Here is an 11144-nt window from a genome sequence, read left to right as displayed (position 1 = left end):
TGTGGAAAGTGGTTTAATCTTAAACATCAACTCGAGTTGCATCTAAGAAGACACACAGGAGAGAAGCGATTCTCATGTTCAGAATGTGGGAAATGCTTTGGCTATAGATCAGTTTTAGCTGAACATCAGAGAAGTCACAAAGGAGAGAAGCCATTTACATGCTCAGAATGTGGAAAGTGCTTCAGTCGCCAATCAAATTTTATAGGACATCTAAAACCTCACACAGTGGAGAAGCCGTACTCCTGCTCCGAATGTAGGAAATGGTTTAAGCTAAAGCATCATCTTGAGGCACATCTAAAAAGTCACATAGGGAAGAAGCCATTCTCTTGTTCAGAATGTGGGAAGTGTTTTACTTAGAAGTGAAGTCTTGTGGAACATCTAAATATTCACACCGGGGAGAAGAAGTTTTCATGTTCAGAATGTGGAAAGACCTTCATGCGTAAAAATTCTCTTGAGCGACATCATAGAACTCACACAGGGAATAAGCCATTTTCATGCTCTGAATGTGGGAAATGTTTCGCGTATAACTCTGTTCTTGTAGATCATTTGAGAAGTCACACAGGAAAGAAGCAATTTCCATGCTCAGAATGTGGGAAGTGTTTTACCTGTAAATCAGTTCTTGTTGAACACCAGAGAAGTCACACAGGGGAGAAACCGTATTCATGTTCAGAATGTGGGAGATGTTTTACCCAGAAATCACATCTCGTTACACATCAGGAAATTCACACAGAGAAGGAAGCAATTCTAAAGTTCAAAATGTAGGAAATAGAGTAGGTGTAGAGGTCTAATGTAGGATCTTCTCTCGTCTCAGGATGCTTTCTGTTGTATAACTTAAAAGGAGTGTGTCATCAAAAAATTACAGTTTAAAGGAAATCTGTCTGTAGGATCAACCCTCCTTAGCCATCTATATGGGTATGTAGGTCATAGAAAATTGAATCAAATAGTACCTTGATATCTGTGATCCGAGTAATCCACATTTTTTTTAACATAGAATCATAGAATGGTAGAGTTGGAGGGGACCTCCTGGGTCATCTGGTCCAACCCCCTGCTCAAAGCAGGATTCACTAAATTGAGCTTTTAAGATCTATGGGCTGGACATAGATCTCCCTGAAAATCTTCCTCCACAGCTTAGTGTGTGTGAAATGGGGTGTTACCAGTGTGAGACATGTAATGATTGACAGTCTGCTCTCTTGATCTACATGTCTCACACTCATAATGCCCCTTTTCATTCAAAATTTAAAATTTTTCTACATTTCAAACCAGAATTCTGGCAAAAAGTGTTTTATGAATCAGGACCCAAGGTTTTTTTGCATGAACTGTTCGATTCAGATCTGGAAGAAACTGTAAGAAGATTCTCCATTTTGCCATTGCTCTGATACACTATCAAGCTGAAATGAGATTGAATTAGGAAGATGTATCAGTGGATTTTCCCACAAGTGGCTGACCTGAAAATAGTAAAAGGACTAGAATATATTCTAGAAGTAGCTGGGTAACCATAGAAAACCATGGGGTGACAGTCACATCAGAAGTCACAACAGTTTTGTAGTTAGAACGTAAGGAATACAGATCCTTCACATTTTTCGTTTTTGATGCACCATTTCCTCCTTATCTACATGCCTTTGCTGTGCTGCACCTGCGGGATTCGGCATCCATCGGTTTAGTCTTCTCAGCTCCTCATTCTCAAGCAAGCGTGGTGAGCCCTTACCTTTGCTTTTGCGTTTCATATTAGTGGTAAAGTAGGAGCTACTTTTCCTCCTTATGTTGGACACTGTATACCCAAAAATTTTGAAGAGTCGAGAGACTGAGATGATCCCAGTCTGTAAGTCAGCTTAACATTATGGTTCCATCATAGCAAGAAACGCAACGACACTGATGGTTTACCGTAATGCTGTTAGTTCAAGTCTGAGAAGAAAGGACAATACTCAGGGCACTCACCACGGCACGGCTTGACTTTATGCTTTTTATTATCGCAGTATAAAGACGAGGATAGACAAAAGTCTATAGCGATGTCTCACGTGATGGCATGCCTTCATGAGAAACAGACATTGGCTTTTGTCTGTCCATGTTCTTATATGAGATATTAAAAAGCATGAAGTCAAGCCGTGGTGGTGAGCGCCACAAGTATCGTTTTTTCTTTTTTTCTTTCTATAAGCTGATACCACAGAATGAAGTAATGCCAGCAACTACTGTGTTCTCATTTTGGCCTGTGAATTTTGGATATTGGCCATCAGATTCACAGAACAGATTATCTGAAATAAATTCTGTGTTCCTCCTTTTGCTCTGAGATCCTCACAATGTCGTGAAGCTTCTTCTTCACAGTGCTCATCTTGTTCTCTTTATGTTGGATGGGATACTTTTTTTAGTGAAAGCAATCACTTTATGTTATTTCTTATGCTCCCTATTCATAGGTAATGTAAATCTTGTGATCAGACTCTTTAAAGAAAATATTAAAATCACTGTCTAAAAATAATTACTTCTTTATAAGGCCAATATTAAAGTCTATTAGTGAGCAAAAACACTCCGATTCCTTAATCAACCGTATAGTATCTGATTTTTATGGATAGAGTGCAATTCTTTAACATATGAAACAGTTTTTGATCTTGTCAATTTTACTAACTGCTTTTGGATAAAATCAGATGCCATGCAGATTGCATATGGATGACCTGTGATTTGAAAATTGCCTGTTTTTTTTCCGGATGAATCTCGGACGATTTTTTACACGCCCGTGTGAACTTAACCTAAGGCCTCTTTCAGACGACCACTTTTTCCACGTACAAGAAAAACTGACTGATTTCTTGGATCAGACTTTGATCACAGTGTGGTCCTAATGTCATAAGCATGGGCGGACCTACCGCCAGTGCAGCTGCTGCAACTGCATCGGGGCCCAGCGGTGCAGGGGGGCCCTTGCCGGGCAGTTAATATTTAGGGCCAGATTGCCCTCATCATATGCGGTGGGCAGGGAGCGATCCCTCCAGCTCCGCTTCTGACAGGAGGAAAATGGCAGCGGAGCTGAGGGATCCATCCTCCCCTCTGCTTCCTGCCCGGCGCTTCCTCCCTGACTCAGGCTCGTGCTGCTTGATGACGTCATCATGCAGCGTGCACCTGGGTCAGAGCGAAAGTTTCCGGCAACGAGGAGGATGCTGCTGCAGGGGAACAAGCAGAAATGTAAGTTTTGTTTTTTTTTTTTTGTTTTTTTTTTATACTGAAATGCTGGGGAGAGGAACAGGTGAATGAGGGGAGGTGGGGGACAGCAATGATGGAGGTGGGGACAGCAATGATGGGGCTGGATAAAGCAATGATGGGAATGGGGAGAGCAATGATGAGGATGGGGAGAGCAATGGTGCGGATGGGGAGAGCAATGATGAGGATGGTGGGGATGGGGAGAGCAATGATGAGGATGGTGGGGCTGAAGAAAGCAATGATGGGATGGGGAGAGCAATGATGGGGCTGGAGAGAGCAATGGTGGGGATGGGGAGAGCAATGATGGAGCTGGGGAGAGCAATGATGGGAATGATGGGGCTGAGGAGAGCAATGATGGGGAGAGCAGTGATGGGGATGGGGTGAGCAGTGATGAGGATGAGGAGAGCAATGATGGGGATGGGGAGAGCAATGATGGGGCTGAGGAGAGCAATGATGGGGAGAGCAGTGATTGGGATGGGGTGAGCAGTGATGAGGATGGGGAGAGCAATGATGGGGATGGGGAGAGCAATGATGGGGCTGGGGAGAGCAATGATGGGGAGAGCAGTGATGGGGATGGAGAGAGCAATGATGAGGATGGTGGTGCTGGGGAGAGCAATGATGGTGCTGGGGAGAGCAATGGTGGGGATGGGGAGAGCAATGATGGGGAGAGCAGTGATGAGGATGGGGAGAGCAATGATGGTGCTGGGGAGAGCAATGGTGGGGATGGGGAGAGCAATGATGGGGAGAGCAGTGATGAGGATGGGGAGAGCAATGATGGGGCTGGGGAGAGCAATGATGGGGAGAGCAATGATGGGGCTAAGGAGAGCAATGATGGGGTGAGCAGTGATAGGGATGGGGTGAGTAGTGATGAGGATGGGGAGAGCAATGATGGGGATGGGGAGAGCAATGATGAGAATGGCGATGGGGTGAGCAATGATGGGACTGGGGAGAGCAATAATGGGGATGGGGAGAGCAATGATGGGGAAAGCAATGATGGGGATGGGGAGAGCAATGATGGGGCTGGGGAGAGCAATGATGGGGCTGAGGAGAGCAATGATGTGGAGAGCAGTGATGGGGATGGGGTGAGCAGTGATGATGGGGAGAGCGATGATGGGGATGGGGAGAGCGATGATGGGGCTGGGAAGAGCAATGATGGGGCTGGGGAGAGCAGGGATGGGGAGAGCAATGATGGGGCTGAGGAGAGCAGTGATGGGGATGGGGTGAGCAGTGATGGGGATGGGGAGAGGAATGATGAGAATGGTGGGGATGGGGAGAGCAATGATGGGGCTGGGGAGAGCAATGATGGGGATGGGGAGAGCAATGATGGGGCTGAGGAGAGCAATGATGGGGAGAGCAGTGATGGGGATGGGGAGAGCAATGATGAGGATGGTGGGGATGGGGAGAGCAATGATGGGGATGGGGAGAGCAATGATGGGGATGGGAAGAGCAATGATTGGGAGAGTAGTGATGAGGATGGGTAAAGCAGTGATGAGGATGGGGAGAGCAATGGTGGGGATGGGGAGAGCAATGATGAGGATGGTGGGGATGGGGAGAGCAATGATGAGGATGGTGGGGATGGGGAGAGCAATGATGGAGCTGGAAAAAGCAATGCTGGGGATGGGGAGAGCAATGATGGGGCTGGGGAGAGCAATGATGGGGCTGGGGAGAGCAATGATGGGGATGTGGAGAGCAGTGATTGGGAGAGCAATGATGGGGCTGAAGAGAGCAATGATGGGGTGAGCAGTGATGAGGATGAGGAGAGCAGTGATGGGGATGGGGAGAGCAATGATGAGAATGGTGGGGATGAGGAGAGCAATGATGGGGCTGGGGAGAGCAATGATGGGGATAGGGAGAGCAGTGATGGTGATGGGGAAAGCAATGATGAGGATGGTGGGGATGGGGAGAGCAATGATGGGGCTGGGGAGAGCAATGATGGGGATGGGGAGATAAGTGATGAGGATGGGGAGAGCATTGATGAGGATGGGGAGAGCAATGGTGCGGATGGGGAGAGCAATGATGAGGATGGTGGGGATGGGGAGAGCAATGATGAGGATGGTGGGACTGGGGAGAGCAGTGACGAGGGTTGCTGGGAGAGAGCAATGATGAGGGTGGTGGGAGAACAATGATGGGGTGCTGGGAGAGCAATGATGGGGGTTGCTGGGAGAGCAATGACGGTGGTGCTGGGAGAGAGCAATGATTGGGGATGGTGGGAATGGGGAGAGCAATGATGGGGCTGGGGAGAGTAATGATGGTGGTTGCTGGTGCTGGAAGAGAGCAATGATGGGGGTGGTGTGGGGAGAGCAATGATGGGGGTGGTGGGAGAACAATGATGGGGGTGCTGGGAGAGAGCAATGATGGGGTGCTGGGAGAGAGCAATGGTGGGGATGGGGAGAGCAATGATGGGGTTGGGGAGAGCAATGACGGGGGTTTCTGTGAGAGAGCAATGACGGGGTGCTGGGAGAGAGCAATCATGGAGGTGCTGGGAGAGGGCAATGATGGGGGTTTCACTTTGCTTGTACTGTAAAGCCTTGTATATTTTCCATGTGCACATAGCCTTACAGTTAATTGGAGAGAGTCACAGAGACTGAATAATTTATATTATTGGCCGTGGAGATTATAGTTAATGGGGGGCACAGTGCTGCTTATTACTTTATATTTTGATTACTAAGTGGCTAATAGTATATTAATGTGGGGGGGATACATATCTGTAGTCAGGGGCGCAGTGTGGGGAGACACATGTATATATACAATATATGTGACCTTGTTATTTTCTAGGCTGGAGATCATCGTGACAAGACGAGTCGTGGCCGGGAGATGTCGACATGAAGGTCTGACCAGATGGAGAAGAAGCAGCAGAAACCGACTCTGATCAGATGAGACGTCAGCGGTAAGTGCCTGGATGTAAATATTATTCTGTATCTGCGCTGTGTGACTTGAAGTGATGATGTTATCTGTAAAATCCCTTAGGCTACATTCTCACATTTGTGTGAAATGTCCGTGCACCTACAGATTTTTTTATCGGATGGTCCACGGACTTGTAGAGTTTTATAGATCCATTCACACATCCATGAAAATCACGGATCTGAGAATGAGATCTAAGAGGGTCAGAGAATGTCCTGTTCTGATCCAATTTTGAGGATTAGAATAGGACATGCTCAATGCGTCTGTAAAAGCGGGCAGCACACCGACACTGCACACAGATACAGGAATGTAGCCTTATTATGTATAGCACAGTCCCTTAGTATATAGTGTACTCACTTATTATGTATACCACAGTCCCTTAGTATATAGTGTACTCACTTATTATGTATAGCGCCATCCTTAGTTACATAGGTTCCTCTTTTATTATGTATAACACCCTCCCTTATTACGTACCATCCTCTCTAGTTATATATGGTGTCATCTCCTATTACTGTATATAGCTTCCTCTGCTGTTATGTAGTGTGTGCTGTCCCTTATATAGCATATTCTTGTTATTTTTGTCAGTCACAGCGCCCTCTCTTTATTACATAGTCGTCTCTTGTTAGATATAAAATGACAGCTGATGGGGCAGCCGGTGACCAGAAGACCAGTTCATCAGCTCCTCCATCAGAAAAGAAGATTTCCCATGCTCCATCAGCCATCATTGTGACGCGCCCCCTGGGCCATATTCTTTAGGGGAATACCCGGAGCCGGATCAGATGGGGGTTGTAGTCTTCCGAGTGGCTGTGACCCGGTCCGTGCCCAGGGTGTCAAACTCAGTTGTATGTGGCAGTCCTACAGATGTTATTAAGTTCTTTATTGTCGACTACGCCACCCGTTGTATTGCGGTCACTATGGCCGCCGCTGCAGCAGGGTCCGCTGAGGCTGATGGTGTTGGTGCAGCTTTTGGTGGTATAACCCCCAACGGGTGGGGTATAGCCTCAGGGGGTCAGGTGCAGAGGATGGGGGTTGTGGTGGTGCAGCATAGATGTTAAAGGAAGACAGAGTCGGGTTGTGCAGTTTAGGGTATTTACTCACTGCTGATGTTCCGGTCACTCCAGCTTCAAGTGACCACCCGAGCCGTGCTGCGTCCACCAGGTCCTGGATTCAGCCAACCCCCAAGCAAGTCCGGAGCGTGACCCTGAGCTCTCCTTCTGTCCTTTCCTCTGGCCGTCCCCACTAGTGATCCACCTAGGTCCAGCTCCCTCGGGCCTTCTGTTGGGAGACCCTTGGCCTTGGGTTCCCTGACCCTCCACGTGGTATGCCTTCGGAGTGGATGTGGTGGGTGGCCGTGGCAGACGCTGCCCACGGCCTCCGGTCTCTGGCTAGGGTGTGCTTTTGCCCCCACCAGCTTGGGATCCGGTACCCTATTGCCGACTCTTCACCCGGGGATTGAATTTGGGTTCTCAGAGTCCTCTCTTTGTCTTCTCTGGGTCTTTCTTCTCTGCTCCACTCTCTCTCTGCAGGCTCATCTGGACCTCTGCTTCTTACTCTGACAGACTGACCCTGTTCTCTGATGGTGCCCACCTTATATACACCCTCTATGTGTGAGCTCAGGCGACCAGCACCCAATGAGCTCCTATCTTTACCCAGGCTGCTCCCCCTATCTGCCCCTACACTACTTGGGATGTACCACCCCCCTCTCACTCCAGCCAGGAACAGACTCGGTCGTACCCGCACATTTCTAAGTGGGAGTACCGTTGGTCTGCTCCTCGGAAATGGGATGTGTGTAGTGCATGCAGCTTTCTGAGCTCAGGTCCACACTCCATCCTTACCCGGGAGTGGAATATCACACCTCTGGGTTGAGGTGCAATACCCCTGTAGCAGCCGAATCCTCAGGGTGCTACAATTGCATTATATATCAAACAAGAGAGGACGCTATGTAATAAAGAACAGGGCTCTATAAATAATTCAGTATGTAAGGGACGGTGCTGTACATAACAAGAGAGGGCACTGTGTAATAAGGGACGGCAATATACATAATAAAGGAGACTATGTAAGAGGTATACAGTGCCTACAAGTAGTATTCAACCCCCTGCAGATTTAGCTGGTTGACACATGCGGAATTAACTTGGCATTGTGACATTTGTACTGTAGATCAGCCTGGAAGTGGGAAATGCACTGCAGCAAATTTTTTTTTTTTGCTTTTTTTTAAAACGTTAAAAGTTAATTCAGAGTGTCATTTATTATTCAACCCCTCAAACCACAAGAATTCTGTTTGGTCCCCCTAAAGTATTAAGAAGTAATTCAGGCACCAAGAATAATGAGCTTCACATGTGTGGATTAAAGATCTCTTTTGCCAGCCTTTTCTGACTATTTAAGACCCTTCCCAAACTTGTGAACAGCACTCAGACATGGTCAACATGGGAAAGACAAAGGAGCATTCCAAGGCCATCAGAGACAAGATCGTGGAGGGTCACAAGGCTGGCAAGGGGTACAAAACCCTTTACAAGGAGTTGGGCCTACCTGTCTCCACTGTTGGGAGCATCATCCGTAAGTGGAAGGCTTATGGAACTACTGTTAGCCTTCCACAGCCAGGACAGCCTTTGAAAGTGTCCTCCCGTGCCGAGGCCAGGCTTGTCCGAAGAGTCAGGGCTAACCCAAGGACAACAAGGAAGGAGCTCCGGGAAGATCTCATGGCAGTGGGGACATTGGTTTCAGTCAATACCATAAGTAACGTACTCCACCGCAATGGTCTCCGTTCCAGACGAGCCCGTAAGGAACCTTTACTTTCAAAACGTCATGTCAAGGCTCGTCTACAGTTTGCTCATGATCACTTGGAGGACTCTGAGACAGACTGGTTCAAGGTTCTATGGTCTGATGAGACCAAGATCGAGATCTTTGGTGCCAACCACACACGTGACGTTTGGAGACTGGATGGCACTGCATACGACCCCAAGAATACCATCCCTACAGTCAAGCATGGTGGTGGCAGCATCATGCTGTGGGGCTGTTTCTCTGCCAAGGGGCCTGGCCATCTGGTCCGCATCCATGGGAAGATGGATAGCACAGCCTACCTGGAGATTTTGGCCAAGAACCTCCGCTCCTCCATCAAGGATCTTAAGATGGGTCGTAATTTCATCTTCCAACAAGACAACGACCCAAAGCACACAGCCAAGAAAACCAAGGCCTGGTTCAAGAGGGAAAAAGTCAAGGTGTTGGAGTGGCCTAGTCAGTCTCCTGACCTTAACCCAATTGAAAACTTGTGGAAGGAGCTCAAGAATAAAGTCCACATGAGACACCCAAAGAACCTAGATAACTTGGAGAAGATCTGCATGGAGGAGTGGGCCAAGATAACTCCACAGACCTGTGCTGGCCTGATCAGGTCTTATAAAAGACGATTATTAGCTGTAATTGCAAACAAGGGTTATTCCACAAAATATTAAACATAGGGGTTGTATAATAATTGACCCACACTTTTATGTTTAAAATTTAATAAAATTCAACTGAGCAACATAACTTTTTGGTTTGTAAGATTTATGCTTCTGTTCATAAATCCTACTCTCGTTTGCAGTTTGAAGGCTCTAACTTATTTGCATCTTATCAAACCAGCTAAATCTGCAGGGGGTTGAATACTACTTGTAGGCACTGTATATGTGTGTGTGGCTTTATATACATCTGTAGCTTTGTCACCATAAAAGGTGGGGGCCCAGACACATTTCTTGCACAGGTGCCCTAAGAAGTCAGTGTCTGCCCCTGGTCATAAGTGTTTCTCGTACTTGGAGAAAAAGAAAAGTTTCTCCACCTTCTCCATTCTGACAATCACCGAGCTGCTGCCCAGCATCTGCAACATTCTGAGAAAATATTGTTGAACTATAACCCAGCTACGGCAGCGATCTTGTATGATCAATGGAAGGAATAATAGTATGTCGTACACTGCGTCACCATCTTTTAGTGCAGGCTCAGGAGCTGAGCCTGTGTTACGCAGCCAGCATCTGTCTGTAATAGCAGCAATAGGCGTTTGTTGACATGACATGGTAGCCCAAGTCCTGCTGAAGGCCGTCATTGCTGCTATCTTAGTCCTCTTGTAAAGATCAGCCTCCACCTGCCATGACAGCCCTTCAGCGACCGATGGAAGACGGAGCATGTACATCAGCAATCATGTCATTTAAATGCCTCTGTCAGTGATTTACATTGGTATTTCAATGGTTAAACAACAGTGAACGGAGAAAGCTCTGATCACTGATGACACAGACAGCAAGCAGTATGCAGGACAACGTCATTTTCTCTATGTACTGAAATTCAGCATTGTATTCAAGTCCCCTAAGGGCACTGAAACATATAGTAAAGATGTAACAAAATTTGTAAAAATTGTAAAAAAAAAAAATTTAAAAAAATCACGTTCGAATCACGGCCCTTTCCATTATTAAAAATGAAGAGATGAAAAAAAAAAATAAAGTGTATTTGGTATCACTGCGTCCATAAATGTCTGACCTATCAAAATAATATTGAAACCATACAGTAAATGCTATAAACTAAGAAAAAAAAACCTGAAAAACAAGAATTTAGTTGTTTTTGGATGCTACGCCTTCCTAAAAAAAAATTAAAACAAAAGTGATAAAACATTGTAAATGTAATCACTAAAACATCAGCTATGACATAGGCCTATTAATGAAACAATAAGTTAGGAGTCTCAAAAAAATGGTAACACACACAAAAAGAATTTTTATTTTACAAAGTTCTGATTTTTTTTCTCCACGTAAAACCCCACCACTGCCCACTCTGCTCAATTTCTCATTGCAGAATTCTTTACATATGTAATGACCCAGCTTTCCCAGGACTAGCTGCAGTCACAGAAAGAATCAGCGATCTGCAACCCAGCTTTCCCAGTATCAGCAGTAATCTCAGAATGTCTCCTCACTGAGCAGCAACCCAGCTTTCCCAGCATCGGCGGCAGTCTCAGAGCATGTCAATTATTCACTGCTCTACATATTTTCAGACATTGTCAGGTTCAGTTATGAAATCAGCGATTTCTTAATGATCTTGACCTCCTGAATTCAAAT

This window comes from Phyllobates terribilis, unplaced genomic scaffold, assembly GCF_046119375.1.
Source record: "Phyllobates terribilis strain yellow unplaced genomic scaffold, ASM4611937v1 Scaffold_2__4_contigs__length_985480577, whole genome shotgun sequence".
Classification (NCBI taxonomy): domain Eukaryota; kingdom Metazoa; phylum Chordata; class Amphibia; order Anura; family Dendrobatidae; genus Phyllobates; species Phyllobates terribilis.
Note: the sequence above shows the minus strand (reverse complement) of the source record.